Source organism: Danio rerio, chromosome 14 (genome assembly GCF_052040795.2).
Source record: "Danio rerio strain M-AB ecotype USA chromosome 14, GRCz13ab, whole genome shotgun sequence".
Classification (NCBI taxonomy): domain Eukaryota; kingdom Metazoa; phylum Chordata; class Actinopteri; order Cypriniformes; family Danionidae; genus Danio; species Danio rerio.
Window position 1 is genome coordinate 54311206 of NC_141034.1, and position 23795 is coordinate 54335000.

The 23795-nt window shown below is 36.9% G+C and overlaps 1 protein-coding gene and 1 long non-coding RNA gene across 2 annotated transcripts in view; one reads left to right on the forward strand and one right to left on the reverse strand.

Moving 5' to 3' along the window:
- The window catches only part of nsd1a (nuclear receptor binding SET domain protein 1a), a 1446438-nt gene that overhangs the window by 635907 nt on the left and 786736 nt on the right, over positions 1-23795 (forward strand). The gene's annotated exons all lie outside the window — the stretch shown is intronic.
- On the reverse strand, positions 5175-10783 carry LOC147840934 (uncharacterized). The gene is made up of 3 exons (XR_015508023.1): positions 8778-10783; positions 5675-7758; positions 5175-5236 (listed from the first exon to the last, which is right to left on the reverse strand). It is a non-coding gene; the product is annotated as an uncharacterized LOC147840934 (long non-coding RNA).

Here is a 23795-nt window from a genome sequence, read left to right on the forward strand (position 1 = left end):
CAATCTGATCTTGCATAGTATTTTATTCCTAAAAAAGATCAATACTATTGTTATGGCTAGAAATAAGACTGTAACTCTTGACTAGGGCAGAATTATATTTATTTATTTATTTATTTAGTTCTTGCAGTGCAGGAAAAGAGGTGTTTTCTGAACACAAGACAGAGAGTGTTCATTCAAGATTCACAGACATATTTACTCTGTTTGCTCTGGATAGAGAAACGCAGGGTGAATGTGGTTGTTATCTTCATGTACTTTCACTGGCGGTTTGAGTCTCGGTAAACAGCCACGCTCAACAGTTTGCTGAATGCAGAGATTAGCATATCAACAGACTGTCCAGACAGACAGTATTTATGTGCTAAGCAATCTTACTGATATGCTGAAAGCTTTGTGAAAGCATCTAAACTGTCTCGCAGCTCAAGGATTGTGCATAATAACTTACCAGAGATGATGATATACCAATTTACACTAAAACTGTGTGTACAGTGTGAGATATTACACTTACAAAGCTGTAAATAAAACTGTTGAGATGCTGTTTCCACATTATTTTGCTTGTTTTAAGGAAAAACTCATTTAATTTTGATTATTTTGTAAAACAAGGATTTTATTTTCCTCGGCTCAGTTGGTGTTTCTGTGTGGAGTTTGCATGTTCTCCCTGCGTTCACCTGGGTTTCCTCCGGGTGCTCCAGTTTCCCCCACAGTCCAAACACATGCGGTACAGGCCGCAAGGGCATCTGCTGTGAAAAAACATGCTGGATAAGTTGGCGGTTCATTCCATTGTGGCGACGCCGGATTAATAAAGGGACTAAAACGACAAGAGAATGAATGAATATACATACACTCACCGGCCACTTTATTAGGTACATCTGCCCAACTGCTTGTTAATGCCAATTTCTAATTAGCCAATCACATGGCAGCATCTCAATGCATTTAGGCATGTGGACATGGTCAAGACGATCTGCTGCAGTTTAAACTGAGCATCAGAATGGGGAAGAAAGGGGATTTAAGTGACTGAACTTGGCATGGTTGTTGGTATTTCCAGCACCTTGTTGAATCTATGCCACGGCGTTCTAAAGGCAAAAGGGGTCCAACCTGGTACTAGAAAGGTGTACCTAATAAAGCGGCCAGTGATGGTAGTTAATCTGCTATTTTATTGCATATAGGTGATGTCTATGTGCACATGTTTAATGAAGTGTATTTGTGTATTAAGTGTATGTGTTGTCCTCGAAGCTTGGCATGATCTCTTCGTATGTTCGTATTTTGATTGTATTTATTATATATATTTTTTTATATCTGGACTAGAAACAAGTCAGAATCTTGAAGTAAGAACATCTAGATCTATGAGATCTAAAGCATAACTATTCAAAATTTCATTTTTTGAAAAAGTTGAAATTACAGTTATTTTGTTGGACAATTTAAGGGCCTCCAAGCTTACCATAGATACATTTATTAAAAGCAAAAAACTCTAATATTCAGATTTTTTTTTTTAATTTCAAATAAGTATTTTCTATGTAAATACTTTATAAAAATTTGTATTTACTTTTGTGATGCAAAGCTGAATTTTCCTCATCATTACTCCAGCTTTAACTGGTACATGAGATCATTCTAACATGCTGATTTTATCATAATGAATATTATTATTGATATCAGTTGTGCTGAAGAAAAATGTTGTAGAAATTAAAATGCACATTCTTTAAGCATCTGTCAATAGTTGAATCAAAATGCTGATTGTTTTTTTAATCAGTTAAACCAGTAAGGTACCAGGTCTATGACATCATCGATTTTCGATTTAAGATTTTACGGGCTAGTGTTGCACCAGACCCCCATGAGTGGTTTCGTTTAAAAGTGTAGAATCTATATTTCATGCACATATGCATCACTTTGGTTTTTATTCTACTGTACAAAAGTTCTTTACACTTAAATACACAGTATTTTGGAGACCAGAGCTGGGGATTGAACATTGGTTCATTTTCATTTTTTTTCATATGACACATGTAAAAGTTATAGCTCAAATGAAAGCTCTTGCCGGTGCTCTTAGGTTCTAGGATTCTTTTAACTGAATTATATTCAATATATAATTCAATATAAACAGTTGCCGAATGAATCGGGGTGTTTCCATGGCGCAGAAGTGTAAACAATACATTTATGATCAATAAGCAGCCCCAGATAGCACAGACAGCTGTCATCTCTTACCTTATGCTGTGCGCTTTAGGGCCGTTTCTCCTCTGTTTTTGAGGTGATGTGCATAAGTAATCCTTTTATATGTCTGACGTGGTCCAAACACAGTGAATTATGTTTGATAAAAACAAAAGAATAGTGAAATATGAAAACAATGATCGCTCCCTGTGGCTTGTACAGCACCTCTCATCAGTTGGAATACAATAACTTTTGCATAGATTATGGTGGAGACATTTTTCTGTTTTCCTATGATTACAGACATGTGCAGGAACCCCCAACATTAATTACAGCACGCTAGACCACACAGAACCTAAAAGGTACACTTTCAAATTTGAGTTTATAAAAAATACAAAAAGCACCTCTTTTTTTTAAGTGTTTATTATAACACAGACGACATATACAGTTATTTTAAACACTTTCAATAGTGTTTTATGAAAATTCAAAGGGTTTTCTTTAAAATGATGCCAAATTTTTGCATTTACACCTCTGCATGTGGATTTGGGAAGCTTTAAAATTTGAGTAGGCAAAATCCAGGTGGAAATCCCAAAAATAGCTGCAGAGTTTAACTGGTTTATGCAAAAAATATTTAGGTAAAGTTATAAATGTCTGGACTGTAACTTTTGATGCAATATTCCAATGCATTTTTTTAATATTCATGCCTTGACTGAAAATGACACATAAGGAAAATTCATTCATTCATTTTCTTGTCGGCTTAGTCCCTTTATTAATCCGGGGTCGCCACAGCGGAATGAACCGCCAACTTATCCAGCAAGATTTTGCACAGCGGATGCCCTTCCAGCTGCAACCCATCTCTGGGAAACATCCACACACACACTCATGCACTACGGACAATTTAGCGTACCCAATTCACCTGTACCGCATGTCTTTGGAGGAAACCGGAGGAAACCCACGCAAAGGCAGAGAGAACATGCAAACTCCACACAGAAACGCCATCTGAGCCAAGGTTCGAACCAGCGACCCAGCGACCTTCTTGCTGTGAGGCGACAGCACTACATACTGCGCCACTGCCTCGCCCCCACATAAGGAAAATATTTAATAGAATTACTAGTAGCACAGTAGAGCTAATAGCCTTTTTCATAGAGCCAATGTCTTAAAATCTCTGCTTCCAAAAGGTTATTTTAGGCATTTAAGTTTTCATAAAGAACCCCATTTTCCCACTTAAATTTTTCATAGTTCAATCAAAATGTAATTGTTTAATGCAAAAAAAATATTTAAGTAACATTATAAATGTCTGTACTGTAACTTTGATGCAGTATTTCAAAGCATTTGTTTTTAATTTTCATGCCTTGACTAATAATGACATAAAGGTAAGTATTTTATAGAATTATTAGTAGTGGTGAACAACAGGAAATGGCTGGTCATGTGATCACACACAAGATGGCATCAGTCATGAAAACAACATGCTTTCTGCTTTTGGAGATCAGATGCAGTTTTGCATAGTGCAGATAAAACCGGTAGGTTAGTATTGGATATTTTTTATATTTATATTCCTCCTCTGTGTTAATGTGCATCATTTGCCAGTAAACAACTCTCTCTATTCACCTTATTCTCTGCCATTTGAATCTTTTTGGCTTGAGACTTCCGGTCTCATTTACTTCCATTAATTTTTTGACGTTAAAAACTGCTCGTTACGCTGCTTGGTGTTGCAATTTGATATTTTCTTATTATATTATTCTACTTGGTCTGTATAGTCATGCAAACATTTGTTTGTAGAGCAAGTAGTTTGACCGTTTTCTGCTGTTTATTATTCCTAGTCATTTCTCCCATAGGCGACTGAATCGGAAGTTCTAAGACAATCGAGAAAACAGACGCACTTCCGCATTTTAGAATAAGGTCAATAGAGATGGAATTTGCTTGGTTTAGCTGGTCACATAACACATGGCCTTGCTGTTTCAGCAGAGCAGACTATAAATGTTTGCCGTTTATTGGTAAAAACATTCTATTGGTCTTTTTTTTTTAATAGGGAAGAAGAATTGAACTGAGGTTTTCAAATCCAGATCGACAGCCTTTTATCCCAATAATTCAGCTTATGAAATGGATTGAGGTAAATTTGTTTGTTTTTTTTAATTATTCTGAATGTCTCAATCACATGTAAATATGACATTAGCACTATTTATTTGACTGTGAGCAATGTTGTACTTTGATAGTCACTGATTGTTAATATGATTTGGCTATTTAGAAATCGCAAAGAATGCTTTTCTGAAAGTATAGGCTATTATTAAAGAGAACGTCTGAAAGTGTGAATATAAATCCAACTATACCTCAATTGTTTCAGCACAGCAGATTAATTGTTTGCAGTTTATTGGTGAAACAATATATGATGGTCTTTTTTTTTTAATTGGGAAGATGAACTGGACTGAGATTGTTTTATAGGAGGTTTCCAAATCCAGCTCGACAGCCATTTATAACAGTGATACAGCTTGTATGTGAAATGGATTGAAGTAAAGTTGGTTTTACATTCCCACATTCAGTGACAACTTCCGACATGCTTCCTATAGTGTTTACCATGATACTTTGAATACTCGGTCTGAAATCAGATGTAAACATGACTTCAAAACAACATTAGCACTGTTTATTTGACTGTGAGCAATGCTGTACTATAATAGTCATTGACTGTTAATATGTTTTGACTGTTTAGAAAATTGCAGTGAATACTGAATACTCTTCTAAAAATATAGACTAATATCAAGGAGAAAGTGTGAATATAAAACCAACTTTACCTCAATTGTTTCAGCAGAGCAGAATAACTGTTTGCAGTTTATTGGTAAAACAATATATGATGGTCTTGTCTTAATAGGGCAGATGAACTGCGCTGAGATTGCTTTATAAAAGATTTTCAAATCCAGCTCAACAGCCTTTTATCCCAGTGATACAGCTTTTATGTAAAATGGATTGAGGTGAAGTTGGTTGTATATTCTTATATTCATTCATTGACAACTTGTGGCACGCTCCCTAAAGTGTTTACCATGATACTTTAAATATTCGGTCTGAAATCAGATGTAAACATGACTTCAAAACAACATTAGCACTGTTTATTTGACTGTGAACAGTGTTATACTTTAATAGTCATTGGCAACTAATATGATCACTATTTAGAATTTAGAATGCTTTTCTGAAATTATAGGCTATTATTAAGGAGAAAGTCTAAAAGTGTGAATATAAAACCAACTTTACCTCAATTGTTTCAGCACAGCAGATTAATTGTTTGCAGTTTATTGGTAAAAACAGTATATGATGGTCTTGTCTTAATAGGGAAGATAAACTGGACTGAGATTGTCTTACAAGAGGTTTCCTAATCCAGCTCGACAGCCTTTTATCCCAGTGATACAGCTTGTAAATGAAATGGTGAAGTTGGTTTTATATTCAATAACAACCTCCGACATGCTCCCTATAGTGTTTACTATGATACTTTGAATATTCGGTCTGAAATCAGATGTAAAGATGACTTTAAAACAACATTAGCACTGTTTTTTTTGACTGTGAGCAATGCTGTACTTTGATAGTCTTTGGCTGCCATAATAATTTGACTATTTAGAAATATCAAAGATTACTTTTCTGAAAATATAGGCTATTATTAAGGAGAAAGTTTGAATGTGCGAATATAAAACCAACTTCACCTGAATATGAAATAGTCCACATTTCCATCATGAGGTCTTGTGCTTTGTTTGGGTTTGTTGTTTCTTCCGAGAGCTTCAGGTTTTTACTCTTTCTGCTCTAGATGCTCTTGGTCGTTCAATTGCTCACCTTAAAGTATTGCTGCTCCAAGTGTTTGACAGCTAAATTGCTCCTGGACCACTTCTCAGTAATAACGTGGCGAATAACAGTGATGACCATCTTAATTTTACTTTTCACCGTGCAGAGATTGTTAGTTCTGTTTTATCACGAAGCTCCTGTCGTTTTATCCATTTATCCAGTTATATAAAATTAATAGGAGAAATCATAACACTCAAAAAATTCCAGCTGTCTGCCGATAGCCTTTTTCATAGTGCCAATGTCTTATAATCTCTGCTTCAAAAAGGTTTTATTAGGCATTTCAGATTGCACAAATGACCCAACTTTTCTACTTTTTTCATTTTTCATGTATTGTCTTCTGTGGAATGAAAAGGCTTCATGTACAATAAAGTTTCTTCATAGAAGTGTTTTAAGACTGTTGCTACATCCCAATACACATACTTAAATCAAATACTTTTTGAGTGTATATAAGCTTTGGGACATACAGTAGATCTTCATTAATGCACGGTATGTTGCTTACTTATGTCTCCTGTCAATCATCTCGACACGTCATTCACATTTCTTTCATATTTAATTTCCTACCATATTGAAGATACAGGCGAGGCAGTGGCGCAGTGGGTAGCACATTCGCCTCACAGCAAGAAGGTCGCTGGGTTGCTGGTTCGAACCTCAGTTGGCGTTTCTGTGTGGAGTTTGCATGTTCTCCCTGCCTTCGCGTGGGTTTCCTCTGGGTGCTCCGGTTTCCCCCACAGTCCAAAAGACATGCGGTACAGGTGAATTGGGCTGGCTAAATTTTCCGTAGTGTGTGTGAATGTGTGTGGATGTTTCCCAGGGATGGGTTGCGGCTGGACGGGCATCCGCTGCATAAAAAACTTGCTAGATAAGTTGGCGGTTCATTCCGCTGTGGCGACCCCGGATTAATAAAGGGACTAAGCCGACAAGAAAATGAATGAATTGAAGATGCAGCAGCAGGTTAATCCGAGTCTTTCATACAGAGAAATCTCCTCAGGTGTTTGGATAATTTGGCATTCAGAAGTCTTATAAGTTCATGTTGTTGCTGCAGATGATGAAATATAACTCGGAAAACATCATTTTTTGATATTAGTTATTAATTCATTGCCATTTAAAGGACTTTACCGGAGCCTCTCTACTTTGTCTTGCGTGTCCACCATGTTTGTAGTTTGTTTACACAGTTTGCAGTTCTAACTGAATTCAATTCTTTCATGCAATGCACTGCAAAATTGTTTTTCGTACTTTCTTTGTCTTGTTTCTTGTGCAAATATCTAAAAATGATTAAAGAGCCCCTATGATGGAACTATGAACAACTATTATGTATGGGACTTTGTCAGACTTTGACAGGGACTTTGTCAGCAACTGTTACAGTTCGTATGGATAGGCAAGCCAAGGGACCAGTTCTTCTTCCTCCGGATCATAACATGTAAGTCATTAAAATTGTTGTCTAGTTTTCTGTAGTTTGAAAAATGTGTATTTAATTGTGTTATGACTTATCCGCACGGCTTGTAATCACTTACCTCTTATAGGCTGTTTCTCAATATGCGTTCTTTAGCGGTCTTGCGTCCTCGTGTTCTCATGCAACGTCATCAACGTACAATATGCTGTTGTTCTATCGAAATTTTCATTCCAAAATGGCCACCGCGCCCTCTAGTGGCTGTTTCCCAAATTGCACTGGAGTGTTGCCTCTTGGTGATTCTATGCTCTTTGTGCTGATGTTAAACTGCATTGCATTAATGCATTCCTGCATTGGACTCTCACATATACTCTGTGCTACTTCATAACCGTGGTGCGTTTCTCTCTGTCTCGCGCTGAACCCTCAGACTCAGACTCAGACTCAGACTCAGCTTTATTATCCCGTTAGGGAAACTAAATTGCAACAAGGTACCATACACAGGCGAAGTTCCATGTACACATTAAAAAATAAAAATAAAAAAATACTACTATACAACATCCATACATCAATATATAGAAACATCCCCCTCCCCCCTGGACTCATTTAATGACCTAATGGCCACCATTATAAAAGAATTTCTGGTTCTATTTGTCCTGCAAATAGGAACCCTAAAACGACGTCCTGATGGCAACAGCTGAAATACAGAGTACAGTGGGTGATCCGGGGTGCATAGGATACCCTGAGCTCTCCTTATTACATGATTTTGGTAGATTACCATTAGACCAGTCTGATTAAAACCAATGATCTTGCCTGCCACCTTCACCAGGCTGCTCAACCTGTTCTTGCTTGACACACTCAGATTGCCGTACCAAGCTACAATGCAAAAAGATAAAACAGATTCGATAAATTGTTTATAAAACAGCGTCATCATAGAGGTAGAAACCTGAAATGATCTAAGTTTCCTCAGAAAAAACAGTCTTTGTTGGACTTTTTTATATACAGCCTGGGTGTTAGGTTGAAATGTCAACATATTATCAATAACAACCCCTAGATATTTATGTGTGTCAACAATTTCAATGTCCAAGCCTTTAATATTAGTTATGTTTGGGGTTGGAGAAGCCTTCCTGTAATCTATCACCATATCTTTTGTTTTACTTGCATTCAACTGGAGAGAAAATCTATCACACCAGGAAGTAAACTCCTGCACAGCAGGACCATGCCCCAAATCCTGATCGTGGAGGAGACTTACAATCACAGAATCATCTGCATATTTAATGATATGACAATCCCTGTGAATACTACGACAGTCATTAGTATACATGATGAACAAAAGAGGTGAGAGGCAGCAACCTTGAGGTGACCCAGTGGAACAAAACTGGAAGTCAGAAAGAGCACCATTAACTCTGACACACTGTTGACATCCAACTAAAAAATCAAGAACCCAGTCAATCAATCACAACAGACTGGGTCATCACACCAGTCAGCGCAGTTTAGCCTCACGCAAAGGAGGGGTTTGGGAACAAATGACTCACTGAACAAATCGTATGGGAGCCTTTAGGATAAGTAGGTAAACATAACTGCATGTTATAAGACAGTGAAAGTCTTTTTTTGACCTTGCCTACTTATCAGCCTGTTGTTGGAGACTCCCAAAACCAAAATATGACCTTTTATAATGCAAAACAAGGGGCTCTTTAAATCAAGAAGTATTTTCTAGACAAGCAAAAAAATAAATTGTCATGTTTTAAGAAAGAATATGCCAAAACTAAGTAGGTTTTTCCTTAAAACAATCTAAATAATCTGCCAATGGCATAATCAAGATAATCTTGTTTTTCCTTTTGATTAGTTTGATTATTTTATTTTGTTGAAGGCTAAATTATTAGCCTAAAGTGAGTTTTTATTTCTATTTTAAATATTTTCCAAATTTTGTTCAATATATTATTATTTTCATATTTAATTATATCTGTCTTCTGGAGAGTCTTTTATTTATTATTAAGTCTATATTACTAGCATCCTTTTTTATTTTTTGTTTTTCCCAAGCTACAGAACAATCCACTGTTGTCTGGACTGTCCTATAGGTAACTAAATTATCTTAATTACATTAGGGCCATTAAATTGAACTTTAAGCTAAATACTAGCAGTAAGTTAATCAGCATACTATTATCTCAAAAACATTGCAGGAATTTAATGCTTTGTTTCCAGTGAAGATTTAGAGAAACTTGTTCATGCATTTATCAGCAGCAGGGTGGATTACTGTAATGGTCTCCTCACTGGTCTTCCCAAAAAGACAGTCAGACAGTTGCAGCTCATCCAGAACACTGCGGCCAGGATTCTGACCAGAACCAGGAAATCAGAGCACATCACACCTGTCCTCAGGTCTCTACACTGGCTCCCAGTTACATTCAGAATAGATTTGAAAGTATTATTACTTGTCTATTAATACCTAAATTGCCTAGGAGCTCAATACAGTACAGATATGCTCACTGAATACAAACCCAACAGATCACTCAGATCATTAGGATTGAGTAAACTAGAAACTTCAAGAGTTCATTCAAAACATGGGGAATCGGCCTTCAGAATCGGGACGCCTTGAAGTGCTACAGCACCATATGTCGACGCACTAACCACTAGGCTATTGTGCCAACACAAAGCTGTTTACTATATATCTTGTCCATCTTGTCCATGTTTTAACAGATGTTCTCATGCATTTTTTGTGACACCTTAGTTGTTCACTCAGGCCATCTCTCCTTTCTAACTCAACATAATACCTTGATTCTTCTGATGGTAAATAAGTTTACAAGCAGATTATACATATACAATTTGATTATATAGGTTAACTTCACACTTTAAAAAATAAAAAAATCCACTTCAACTTTCAGAACAACTCCTAAAATAATGTGATCTGTCATGATGGCAATTTTCAGAAATGAGCTGTTAAGTCTGTTATGCATAAAAAATGTGTTGACAAAACAACATTAGCCTTTAGCTTCAGTAAATAACTCTATGTTCTGCAAACAAACACACAAGGTCGCTTCTATGCACTTTCTAGCAGATTGTTTACACTCGATGCTGAAGAGGTCATTTGAGGATGACACACAAGTATTTAGGACAAGCTCCAGCAGCGAGCTGTTTGTGTCAAAACCCTCTTTCACTAAAGTATGGGTTATTAGATTGTGTTGGTTTTAACCAGAGAGAAAGCTTGTTTACTCACTCAACACTTTAAAAGAACAAAGTTAAACCGAATATAATTTAAGAGTATAAAGAGATGCATTAGAAAATCATAGTTATTTTTTAAAATCTCCCCATGAAAGTGACCATGAAAACACAGTCACAGTTTTTATTACTTCAAGATTGGACTACTGTAATGCGCTATATTTTGGGATCAGTCCGACAACTCTGTCCTGCCTACAGCTAGTTCAAAATGCTGCTGCAAGGCTTTTAACCAGCACCAAAATATATGACCACATTACACCAGTTCTGCTCTCTCTGCACTGGTTGCCTGTGCACTGTCGAGTCACTTTTAAAATTCTTCTCCTGGTTTTTAAATCTCTAAATGGCCTAGCTTCTTCCTACCTGTCAGACTAGGGGTGTCAAAATTAATCGTTTCTTCGGTGCACTGCGATGCAGACGCGGACAATTCGGTATCCGTTCAGTAATAATCCTAACTGGGTATACTGACGTCATTTACCTTATATGCGAAGAAGGCGATCGCGAGTATTTACAGCGCTCTAACTACTTAAAACTCATAGGGCTCTATTTTGACGGTCCATGCATAGAGCACAAAACGCTGGGCGCAAACGCTTTCAGGGCGTGTCAGGACGTGTTTTTGCTAATGTAAGGATGGGAAAATCTGCTTTGCGCCGTGGCGCATGGTCTAAAAGGGTTGAGTTTATTTTCTTAATGAGTTATAGGTGTGTTTTGAGAATAAACCAACTAGAGTCTCATCTCCCATTCCCTTTAAGAGCCAGCTGCGTCGCGCCACGAGCGCATTCGCTATTTACAGGACGCAAAGTAAGTCTAAGTGGAAAAACTGAGCATTTCACAAGCAAACAGTTCACAGTTACAGTCTTTTAACAGAAAACTGTAAAACAGAGCATCTACTGCTGAGAATGAGAGATAATGGATCACTTTCACTTTCGCTCTTGGATAGGGAAACCTTTACACAGACATCAATTAGTCTATAAATAAATAATTGTGTTTGTTAAGCGCAAATATTCATTTCAAAACTATTTCTAAATTCAGTTCTAATTTCCAGCAAACGAATAAATGAATAATAATAGCAAAATGTGCTCAAAAACCTGAGTTATATCCTAAAACACATGCTGTGCCCCATATGGTCTAAAACCTGACAGGTGGGCAAATCTAAGCTTGTTTTTAATAAAACAAATATAAATATGGATATAATAAACAATACTGCTAATAATAATAACATTATACAAAGGCAAATTGTTATGAATGAACTGAAAAAGCCTCCCGAGATGAAGAAGACATAAAAGCAGTGATTTTTCATATTTATGTAGGCTAGAAAATAATATGTTTTGTAATGTTTTAATCCTTTATATTTATATCCTATATCTATTCTTATTATATCCTATATATATATCCTTAATATTTAAATGTTTTCATATGTAAAGATATTTGCCTATTGCTCTCTTGTGTGTATTAAGCAGTGCTTAAGCGAGGTGCAACTCTGCGCTGGAGTTTAGACCGGGTTTGTTTTGGTCTAATGAAAAATCTATTATAGATTCTCAAAATAGCAACGCGCCAGCGGTCCGCAGGGGCGGACTGGGACAAAAATTCAGCCCTGGCACTGTAGCCACACCAGCCCATATTACAACACCGACCCCCACCCACAGACACGCACATTCACTATGTAGTGTACAGATGGTGAGATAATATGACATTCTTGCCAGATTTTAATTATGTCCGGGTAACCTCGGATTGGGTGGGCCCATCTTGAGACCAGGCGGCAGTTGCCGATTGGGCCAAATGCTTAACATTTATTATTATTACTATTATTATTATTATTATTAATATTATTGTTATTATTATTATTATCATAATATCACATCTAGCAAGAGATAAAAAGCTGTCTGCACTTAAAAACAATACATATTTTAAAAAAACTGACCGGCCCACGTTTAAAATTTGGTCCGGCCCTTCTGGAATTTCCAGAATTGCCAGATGGCCAGTCCGCCCCTGGCGGTCCGCCTCAGAACGCCTTCCTTTTTAGACCAGAACGCCTATGAGCGCACATATGAGCACTAATGCATTTGCTATTTAAACAGCGTATCGTAGCGCAACGCCTCAAAACGACTCTTGCACCAAGCTGAAACTACCAAAGACTATTGCGCCGCGTTTTGTGCCACATTGCGCCGGGTGTATGATAGGGCCCATAAACTGTGCACAATTTCACTGTGTGTGTTTGCTGGATCAGTCTTTCACTGACATATACAACAAAAGCCCCTATTTCACTGAGATTGAGAGAATGAAAGTACTCTTTTTCTCTCTCTCTTTCGTTCTCTCTCTCACAAACACACAGTGGCCCATTTGACCTGCTGGGGTGGCTTTTCTTCTTCTCTCGGCTATTTTACAGCGTTACTTCTGGATACAGAAACGAGCGTGTGTCTGCAGAGTTTTCTCCACCGTGTCTATCATACATCAGCTGTGAGATCGCCGCTGCCGCTTATCCGTATCACTCATCTGTGAAGAGCGCAGCGCAAGCGCCAATCGCAACCGTTTTTGTTGAAGGTGTGACCAATCAAAGAGGTGTAAGAGAACTAGACAAGGATCAGAAATTGAGCTGGATATTTATATTTGTTTATATTATTTGCTAAATGCTTGTGTTGTTTAAAGGTACAGTTTATATATCTGACTGTTTGTATTAAATGACAAAATTGTATTACAAATAATATATAAATATAAATATATTCATACATTTTAATACAAGAAATGCTGCTGTGAAGAAAATATAAAGCTGTGTATGAAAAGCACTATCGATGCACCGAAATTTCGAATTGAACCAAATCGATGGCATGATAATCGTAACCGAACCGTGAGACTAGTGTAGGTTCACAGCTCTATGTCAGACCTGTTGACTGAACATCAGCCTGGTCGGTCTCTTCGGTCATCTAACCAGAGACTATTATACATCCCAAAGTCGAGGCTGAAATCCAGGGGTGACCGGGCTTTCGCAGTAGCTGGTCCTTTGTGGAATGCTCTGCCCCTCTGTATTAGGTCTATATCATCTCTGTCTGTTTTTAAATCTAGGTTGAAAACTTACCTTTTTGATTTGGCATTTTATCAGTGAAAATTGTTTGTTTTTAGCTTTAATAAAAATCAGTGAGATTTTTTTGTTTTTAGTAAAGGTGTCACGAAATAATCGAAAAAAAACATCGAAATCGATCCAAACCGCCCCCGTTGCAAATCCGCTTGCGAAAAATACACAATCAGGCCGATTGTGATCAACGATTCACATCCACACTGGTGTGTAGCATTTCGAAGCAGCCCTCCTTCCTCACTACCGCTGAAAACGCACATCACACACAGTCATGCACTCGAGACAGTGGGTCCAGGCAGTCAGCGGGTCAGTAGACTGCTTCAATCTTTCACTTTCACACTTGTACTTAGTCATTTTAGCGAACATCTCAGATACTGTTGGCTGGTTCCTGTTGGTTGTGCACCTTTTTTACCGACGCCATTATAACGACACAGATCACTGCCTATTCACGAGTCCTGCTGAAAAAGTGATTGACAGGTGGTAATTATGTGTGTATCTTGCCTTTATTCATTTACTGTATGGTTTGTTTATGGGTAAAACAAAGACCATGCAGGTCAGGTAGTTTAAACGGTAGGCTACAAATAATTAATTAGTTGTTAATTAATTATTCATAATCGAAAATCGAATCGAACCGTGACTTTAGAATCGAAAATGTAATCGAATCGAGGATTTGGAGGATCGTGACACCCTTAGTTTTTAGCTATAAAAACTTTTAGTGAGAATTGTTTGTTTGAGCTATAATTATACTTGTTCTTTGTGATTTGTACTGTTCAGCACATTGGTCAACCTTTGGTTGTGTGTAATAGTGCTATATAAATAAAATTGACATTGACAGTTTGTGATCAAATATTTATTTAAATGTACATCTGTCTTCATTCGATTAGAATCTGTACTTCCCTGAACGTTCTCTTGGAAATGCCAGGGATAAAGTTGAGCGATTTAGTGTTACATTATCAATACAAGCTGACACGCAATCAATCGTATTTTACCTGTAGAGACATATAATGATGATGAATATCGATGTATTGATGTTGCCTGTCTCGGTTTAGTTAGTAACATTCTGTAGTACATTGTGTGTTGAGGCTGTGGGGAGATACAATCTCTGTAATCAAATTACCTGTAATCAAACCTGAATGACTTTCTTCTGTGGAGCACAGTCTTTTAATATAGTGAAAGTGAATGAAAGCTGCATAGTTTTGATGGACTGAATGCACTAGCTTCATGTTTTTTTTATCGAGCTGTAAATAAAATTGATAAGCGTTATTGAATGATGCTGTGATAATAAAATGCCTTTCTGTCACACAAACTTACATGAATAAATGATAAAACATTTATCTTCCTCAAATTAAAATAATTGGCATGACTTAGCAAGTTTTGCTAAAGCCTGGGTCACACTTTATTTTGATGGCCTGTTTGTTGAATTTAAGTTGCATTGCATTAATTGGAATGTTAATCCACGATTAATATACACGATCTGACAAAAGTCTTGTTGCCTATCCAAGTTGAAGGAACACTAAATAATAACTTGACTTCTAGTTGATCATTTGGTATCAGAAGTGGCTTATATGAAAGGGAAAGGCCTCTAGATTACACTTATTCTACCACAATAAAATATGATCATGCCTTGATTTTTATGGATTTCATCAGGACAGTAAGGTCTGACTTTGCTTAGACAAAAGTCTTGTTGCTGAACAGAAATAATGTCCAGTATAGAATATAAAGTCCTGCTGCAGTGGAGACAGAATGAATATTGTGTCTGACTCCATCATGAGCTTGGAGGACTGCATCCATACATCTCTGCAATGACTCTGATTAATAAAGTCATCTGGAATGGCAAAAGGAGCGTTCCTGCAGGACTCCCAGAGTTCATCAAGAGTCTTTGAATTCATCTTCAATGCCTCCTCCATCATGCTCAATAATGTTCATGTCTGGTGACTGGGCTGGCCAATCCTGGAGGAGCTTGACCTTCTTTGCTTTCAGGAGCTTTGATGTGGAGGCTGAAGTATGAGGAGGAGCGCTATCCTGCTGGAGAATTGTCCCTCTCCTGTGGTTTGTAATGTAATGGGCAGCACAAATGTCTTGATACCTCAGGCTGTTGATGTTGCCGTCCACTCTGCAGATCTCTCACACACCCCCATACTGAATGTAACCCCAAACCATGATTTCTCCTTCACCAAACTTGACTGATTTCTGTGAGAATCTTGTCTCCATGTGGGTTCCAAAAGGTCTTCTGCAGTATTTGTGATGGTTGGGATGCAGCTCAACAGATCAATCGACCTTCTGCCACTTTTCTAAATGATCAACTAGAAGTCAAGTCGGTCCTACAACTGGAATCGATGACAAGGCTATTGTTAGGTAGTGTACATATTAATCCAGGAAAGTGTCCTACCTGATGAAATCAGACTTAATTAACCTAGTTCAGCCTTTAAATGTCACTTTAAGCTGAATACTAGTGTAAAAGATCTAGTCAAATATTATTTACTGTCATCATTCATTTATTCATTTTCTTGTCGGCTTAGTCCCTTTATTTATCTGGGGTCGCCACAGCGGAATGAACCGCCAACTTATCCAGCAAGTTTTTCTTCCAGCCACAACCCATCTCTGGGAAACATCCACACACACATTCGCACACACACTCATACACTACGGAGAATTTAGCCTACCCAATTCACCTCATGTCTTTGGACTGGGGGAAACCGGAGTATCCGGAGGAAACCCACGCGAAAGCAGGGAGAACATGCAAACTCCACACAGAAACGGCAATTGAGCCGAGGATTAAACCAGCGACCTTCTTGCTGTGAGGCGAATGTGCTACCCACTGCACCACTGCGCCGCCCTACTATCATCATGACAAAGATAAAAGAATTCAGTTAATAGAAATGAGTTTTTAAAACTATTATGTTTAGAAATGTGCTGAAAAAAGCATCTCTGTTAAACTGAAAAATATTCAGGGGTGCTAATAATTCAGGAGGACTAATAATTCTGACCTGCTGTACACATTAAATACAAATAAATCTCAGTCAAAATGAAGCCTGCGATTGTCAGTGTTTAGAGAGTGTGAGTAAATAACGACAGAATGTGCATTTTTCAGTCATCTGTATCTTTTAGAAAAGATTTTCAGAGCTGAAGGTGTAAAGTTTTCCATGGCGCAGGTCGAGGGGTCGTGTTCATTCATGTTTGACACTGCTCAGCTCTGTGGGATCCTGCTTCTCAGCATGAATCTGCCTTGCGAAAGAGAATAAAAAAACCCTTGAGCCTCGCTGCTCTTAGCTTGAAAGTCTTCCCTTGGACTGGAATTTAATTTTGCGGCAGTAAGGATTTCTTTGAAGTGTTATATCACATTATGGGGGCTTCCTGTAGCGAGGTGTGGAGGGGAAGGGATTGACTTCATGTGAGGGCTGATCATCTCCACCATTAGTCATTCTCTCTCTTGCTTTCCTCCATTTAACACGCTGTCAAGCAAACACATAAAGCACTCTAAAAATGCCACATAAAAAACCAGCATGAACCCATTTTAACTTGTTACTTACGTGATGTTATTCTTGTTCTCCTGATATTTCAGTGGCATTACTTGGAAGTTTCATAAAGGAAGTGTTGCTATAGAAACTGTCATCCAGCGCCAAATCAATTGGTGTTGAAGGACACAAAATGGAAAAGGTTTCAAATGCAATGTACTGTAATACTGTAGACAAACACCTCATATCACCATATAAGTCAACTAATTACCTTATAAGATACAATTGAAGTAAAAATTGTTCACCCTCCTGTGAATTTTGTTTTCTTTTTTAAATATTTCCCAAATGATTTTTAACAGAGCAAGGAAATTTTCACAGTATGTCTAATAATATAAGATAAGAGCAGTTCTAATTTTTTTTTTTAAAACCGGTTTAAGGTCAATATTATTAGCCCTCTTTAGCAATATCTGTTTAGGATTGTCTACAGAACAAAATTACTTGCCTAATTACCCCAATTTTAACGTAAATAACCCAATTAAGCCTTTAAATCACACTGAACTGAGCTAAACTGAACTGAACTGAACTTAAACACTAAAACCTGAACCACACTGTTCCAGTTACTATGACCATTTATGTGAAGCTGCTTTGACACAATCTACATTGTAAAAGCGCTATACAAATAAAGCTGAATTGAATTGAATTGAATTTAAATGTCACTTTAAGCTGAATACTATAGTGTTTTGAAGAATGTCTAGTCAAATATTATTTCGTCATCATGGCAAAGATGAAATAAATCAGTTATTAGAGATGAGTGATTAAAACTATTATGACTAGAAATGTGCAAAAATCTTCTCTCTGTTAAACAGAAGTTGGGGGGACAAAATACTTTGTGACACCACAAAATAAACGATAGATTATAGAAGGAAAGAAAGAAAGAAAGTAAGAAAGAAAGAACGAGAAAGACAGAAAGAGAAAGAAAGAAAAAGAGAAAATGAAAGGGAAAGAAAGAAAAAAAGATAAAAAGAAAGAAAGAAAGAAAGAAAAAGAAAAAAAATGAACAAGAAAGAAAGAAAAAAGAGAAAGAAAAAGACAAAATAGGAAAGAAATAAAGAAAGAAAAGATAAAAAGGAGAAAGAAAGATAGAAAGAAAAAGAAAGTAAGAAAGAAAGAAAAAACAAACGAGAGAAATAAAGAACGAACGGAAAAGAAAGAATGAAAAAATGAGAAAGAAAGAAATAGAATTAACAAGAAAGAACGAAAGATAGAAAGAAAGAGAAAGAAAGAAAAAGAGAAAGAAAGAAAGAAAAAGAAAGAAAGAAAAAGAAAGAAAGAAAGAAAGAAAGGAAAGAAAGAATAATAAAGAAAAAATGCTGTAATGCTATTAAATGGATGATCATAGAGTATTTAAGCTGCATGAAGTTGAGTAAAAAATGGGAGAATTTTCCTTCTGACCCTTTAATTACCTCATATCAACATTAAACTGTATACAGGATATATATATATATATATATTTATATATATATATATTTTTTTTCATTCATTCATTCATTCATTCATTTTCTGTTCAGCTTGGTCCCCTTTCTAATCTGAAGTTGCCACAGCGGAATGAACCGCCAACTTATCTAGCACGTTTTTACGCAGCTGCAACCCATCACTGGAAAACATCCATTCACATTCATTCACACTCATACACTACGGACAATTTAACTTACCCAATTCACCTGTACCACATGTCTTTAGTGTTATGGGGGAAACCATAGCACCCGGAGGTGTGCACTACTTACTGCGCCACCGCATTAAGAGGTTGTTGCATCTAAATATATATATATATATATATATATATATATATATATATATATATATATATATATATATATGTATGTGTAACGGAGGCCAGCTAGTGTGTGCTGTGCAGGTTATCCTCCTCTGATCTCTAAAGGTGCTCTAGCGACAGACGCTAGAATAGCCTCCTTGGTAGAGCGCCCGACTCCCATGCGAAAGGTTGCCGTTCCGATACCAGCTCGGAGCAGGTTGGATGGTGTAGGACTGGTGGGGTTACATTGGTGCCGTGACCCAGATGGGAGTGAGGTTTAGGGGGTTGAGTGTAACGGAGGCCTGCTAGTGTTTGCTGTGCAGGTAAACCTCACTCCTCTGACCTCCTAACGTGCTCTAGCGACAGACGCTAGAGGCCATGGTCTTTAGCGTCCTTGGTAGAGCACCTGACTCCCATGCGGAAGGTCGCCGGTTCAAAACCACCTCGGAGCGGGTAAGGTGGTGTAGAGCCGGTGGGGTTACATATATACAGTTAGGTCTAGAAATATTTGGACATCGACACAACTCTAAAATGTTTGGCTTTATACACTAATACAATGGATTTGAAATGAGACGAACAAGCTGTGCTTAAACGGCTGAGTGTCAGCTTTAATTTGACAGTATTCAAACATGCAAATCAGGGGATTGCATAACATTCTACTTCTTTTCCTTCAAAAACTTCTTGGTTGATTTTGCGGTAGGCTTTGGGTCATTGTCCATCTGCACTGTGAAGCACCGTCCAATGAGTTCTGAAGCATTTGGCTTAATAGGCTAAATTATTAATATACATTTTTAAATGCTATTTTTATTAATTCATGTTCTTTTTTCTATTTATGTCTGCGCTATGTTTGTACTTAACTATCATGAAGACACATTTATTGCATGTGCTTGCAAACTTGGCTGATGTCTGATTTCTAAAAGTACAGTATTAACCCAGTTTAACCAAAACCAGTTAATCAAAGTGCTGATGTGGGGATGCAGGATGGAAGTCAGTGATATTTGCGAATGAGAGTGCATGTTTTGCTCATTTCAAAGCTTGCTGAATACAAAAGGCTTCACTGAAGCGCTGAGCTCCTGTGGAGAATGAAGCGTGTAAACGCATTGTCTGATGACTGATTCAGGATGCTTGTTGATTATCGGTTATAGGATAAAGTTATCATCGAATTCCTTTGCCAAGTGCTTTCTTTGGTGCCGATGCGAATTCTGATAATCTGATAATCTCTGGGGGTCATGCATGTTTTGTTATTCCAATGCACTAGTTTTCCATTGCTTTTTCGGTGTAAACACACACTTAACAATGCGCATGATGTGCTTGTTTTGCAGCATCTTGCACACAAGCACCATGTTTGTAAGATGTCGTGTTTAAAGGTGCAGTAGGTGATCTTCCACAATGCTAACAGCTTAGCATAAAATTCTGAATCACAATCCCTCACCTGCTGTCTAGAGCCACGCCTCCTGAAACACGAGCACAGCAAAAGAACAACCCTCTCTCATGTGTTTAAAGCAACTAGTGCTTGTCCAGCGGCGTGCAAGCCAAACTGACATGCGATTTCAAAGTGAATATTACAGTTGCAAGGTAAACAGTATAGGGAGAGACTAGGCGGAATAGTGGTGTTTACTTGTGTTTTGTTGTTAAACTAATTAAAATCTACATCATAGATGCTGCAAAAGGTCCCTTATGAAACTGAAATTAGTCTTATCAATCTTTCATCGAAAGATTTTAGTGGCTGAACAACACTTCTGTGATGATATAACCCATATGTAACAACAACATCTAACGTTACATCAGCTTTGCGTGAAGCTAACACAGTTTTAAAACAAAACATTACCTGTCTAAGAGAAATCATTTAGACATTAGCCCCTTTCACACAGTGATACCGGTAAATATATGGAAAATTTCCAGAACGACTTTACCGGTAAATTCAAAAAAGCGCTGTTCACACAGGCGAGGACGTTTCGGAATTTTTTCGGAAAAGAGCATTCACACATCCATTCCAAAATACCGGTAAATTCTGACATCATTAACCAGAAATGAGCTCTAAACGGCTGCGCTTGTATTTGTAAACATTTGACTACATCACAAACTCTGTGGATGATCAGTATTGTGAACAACTTCGATGAAAACACATAGAGAAACACTTTCGCATGTCGAGATTTACATGATACAGTATGTGTGTGTGCTGGCGCTGTTTTATGGGCACACGCAAAGCTTGAAGGTAAACAAACAACGGCTTATCATAAGCATCTTATCGATAATTAATTACACGGTTGGCATTAAGATGAACATATAAACGTGATCTGACTAACTTCTAGCAGCTAAATGTGTCTGGAAAACATGCAAAGGCTATTATTTTGATAAACCACGCGGATCTGAATGCGTCTGACTGTTCTGATTGGCTAAAGTAGACGTCTCACGTCAGCACGTTCTAGACGTGCACGCGCTCTTTCCAGCAATCTTCCTTTTGCGTTCACACAGCGGAGCATTCCGGCAAATTACCAGTAATGTGACAACTTCTCTTTCCGGAAAATAGCCGAAACGAATTTACCGGTATTTTCAAAAAGGGCATGTTCACTCGTACAGACCTTTCTAGAAAATTGCCGGTAATTTTCCGGAAAGGTATGTATGTGTGAAAGGGGCTATTGTGTCATCCGTTCTCCAGCATGAAAAAGTAACTCCAATATTCATTCAAGCTTTTAAAAAGTTTTGATTCAGCAGGTTTTTACTGCTCTCTCTCTCTCTCGTTAACGGTCGGCGGAGCTGTTCGCAGTTGTTCAAATCTGCATTTACTGACAGACAGATTGAGCTACTTATCGGAATTACAAGAGATGTCAGTCCGACTCTATTTAATTGGATGAACATTTTTTTAGTTTTATGCCTTACCCAATATATAAAAATACATATAAACACATTTAGATCATTTACTTTAATCATTACTATTAGACTGTGAAGAGACTTTTAACCAGCACAACAGAAAATGCTTCTGAAGACAATCACCTACTGCACTTTTCAGGCACGTGCACACATAGGGCTCAACCTGTGCAGTGCACATGCCCTTTTTAGTCTTGGATAGAAAGTGCCCTTGCAAAATGATCAAAAGTGCCCCCGCGACACCCCCCGCCCTTCAGTAGGTGCACGACAACACCGCTCTTGAGTACGCGTGCTCACCACGTGCTCGTGCTCAACAATTTATACTTTTCCAGCTTTTTGATTTTGAATAATTTTGCAACAATTTCAAAAACTCTTTGTTCACATTGTCATTATGGGCTATTGTGGGTAGAATTTAGAGGAAATAAATGCATTTAATCCATTTTGGAATAAAGCTGTAACATAAAAAATGTGGAAGAAGTGAATCACGGTAACACTTTATAATAAATACACATATAAATCATTTATTAAGCATTAGCAAATAGTGAACTCATTATCCGTTAAGCATTAACTCTACATTAATAAACGTTAGTAAGCAGTTTATAACTGCAGCTACAAATGCTCTATTCTTGACTTATAAGCACATTTAAAATGTGCTTAATAATTGTATTTTCATACTTAGTAAATGATTTATTTTTCATTACTAAATTAAGTATCGCATTATATACAAACCAGTTGTATTTGAGAAGTAGAGGGTTTTTAGGATCATTCAGAATGAGTTAGTAAATGATTAATAAACTATTGAAATCAACGTTTATATGTCTTATTATTCAAGCATATATTAATCGTTAACTAATATGTTAATTAATGCTTTATTAACTCAACTTCATGCAGTTTTGTGACCTATAAAGGCTCAGAATCAAATGAACAATAATCTTTGCAATCTTTTCTAGAATGTAAAATTACTGTAAAGTTTAAACATTGCTGAATAACAGGAGTGTCAAAATACAACAAAACTGGATAAAACAACAATATAATAATTAAAGAATGTAATAAAATGTAATGTTTAAACTCTACAGTGATTTTATTTTAGATCAGGTTGCAAAGATTTATTTTTTTATTTGAAGTACAGTTTCATTTGTGTATCTTTAAATGAAGAGAAATGAATAATGTCATTCTTCCTGTTTAGAATTTGACTGTTTTAAATATTTAGGAACACTTATTGATAGTGGACTAACATTTGCTACAAATGCAGAGTGCATTTTTAAAAAAGCAATGCAGAGATTATACCTCATTAGGAGGTTACAACAATTTGGTGTAAGTCAAGATGTCCTTGAGATGGTATACAAGAACTTGGTTGAAAGTGTTGTGAGTTTTAACATGATAGCATGGTATGGACTGTTGCCAATGAAGGAAAAGCAAAAACTGTGTCGAGTAGTAAAAATTGGCAGTACAATTGTAGGTAAAGCGCAAAAACAACCAAATGAAATTTATTCAATGAGAATTAGACAGAAAGCACACATCATTGTTGAAGATTGTTCCCATCCCTTAAATATCAAATTTCAGCTCTTGCCATCAAAAAGACGTTTTAGGCAACCTCAAGTAAAGAAAAATGTGTATCAAATGTCCTTTGTGCCAAGTGCCATTAGAATTTTAAATACTGGGTTTTAATTATGTGTAGGGTTTCAAATTGTGTTTTTTAATGTGAAATATGTGACGACGTTGAATGTTTTTGTGTTGAATGTTTTTTCTGTGATGTGTGTAATGTAAACGCTGATGTGGTTGTGTGGTGAAGCCAAAGATAAATTTCCACCTGTGGACAATAAAGAAAGTAAAGTAAAAGTAAAGTAAAGAGCCTTTATTTGTCATTTATAAAGGATTTATAAAGCATGAACAGTTCTCACTTTAGATTAGGTCACAAAACTAGGTGAAGTTGAGTTAATAAAGCATTTATTAACATACATAGTAACCATTAATAAATGCCTGAATAATAAGATATATAAATGTTGATTTCAATAGTTTATTAATCATTAACTAACTCATTCTGAA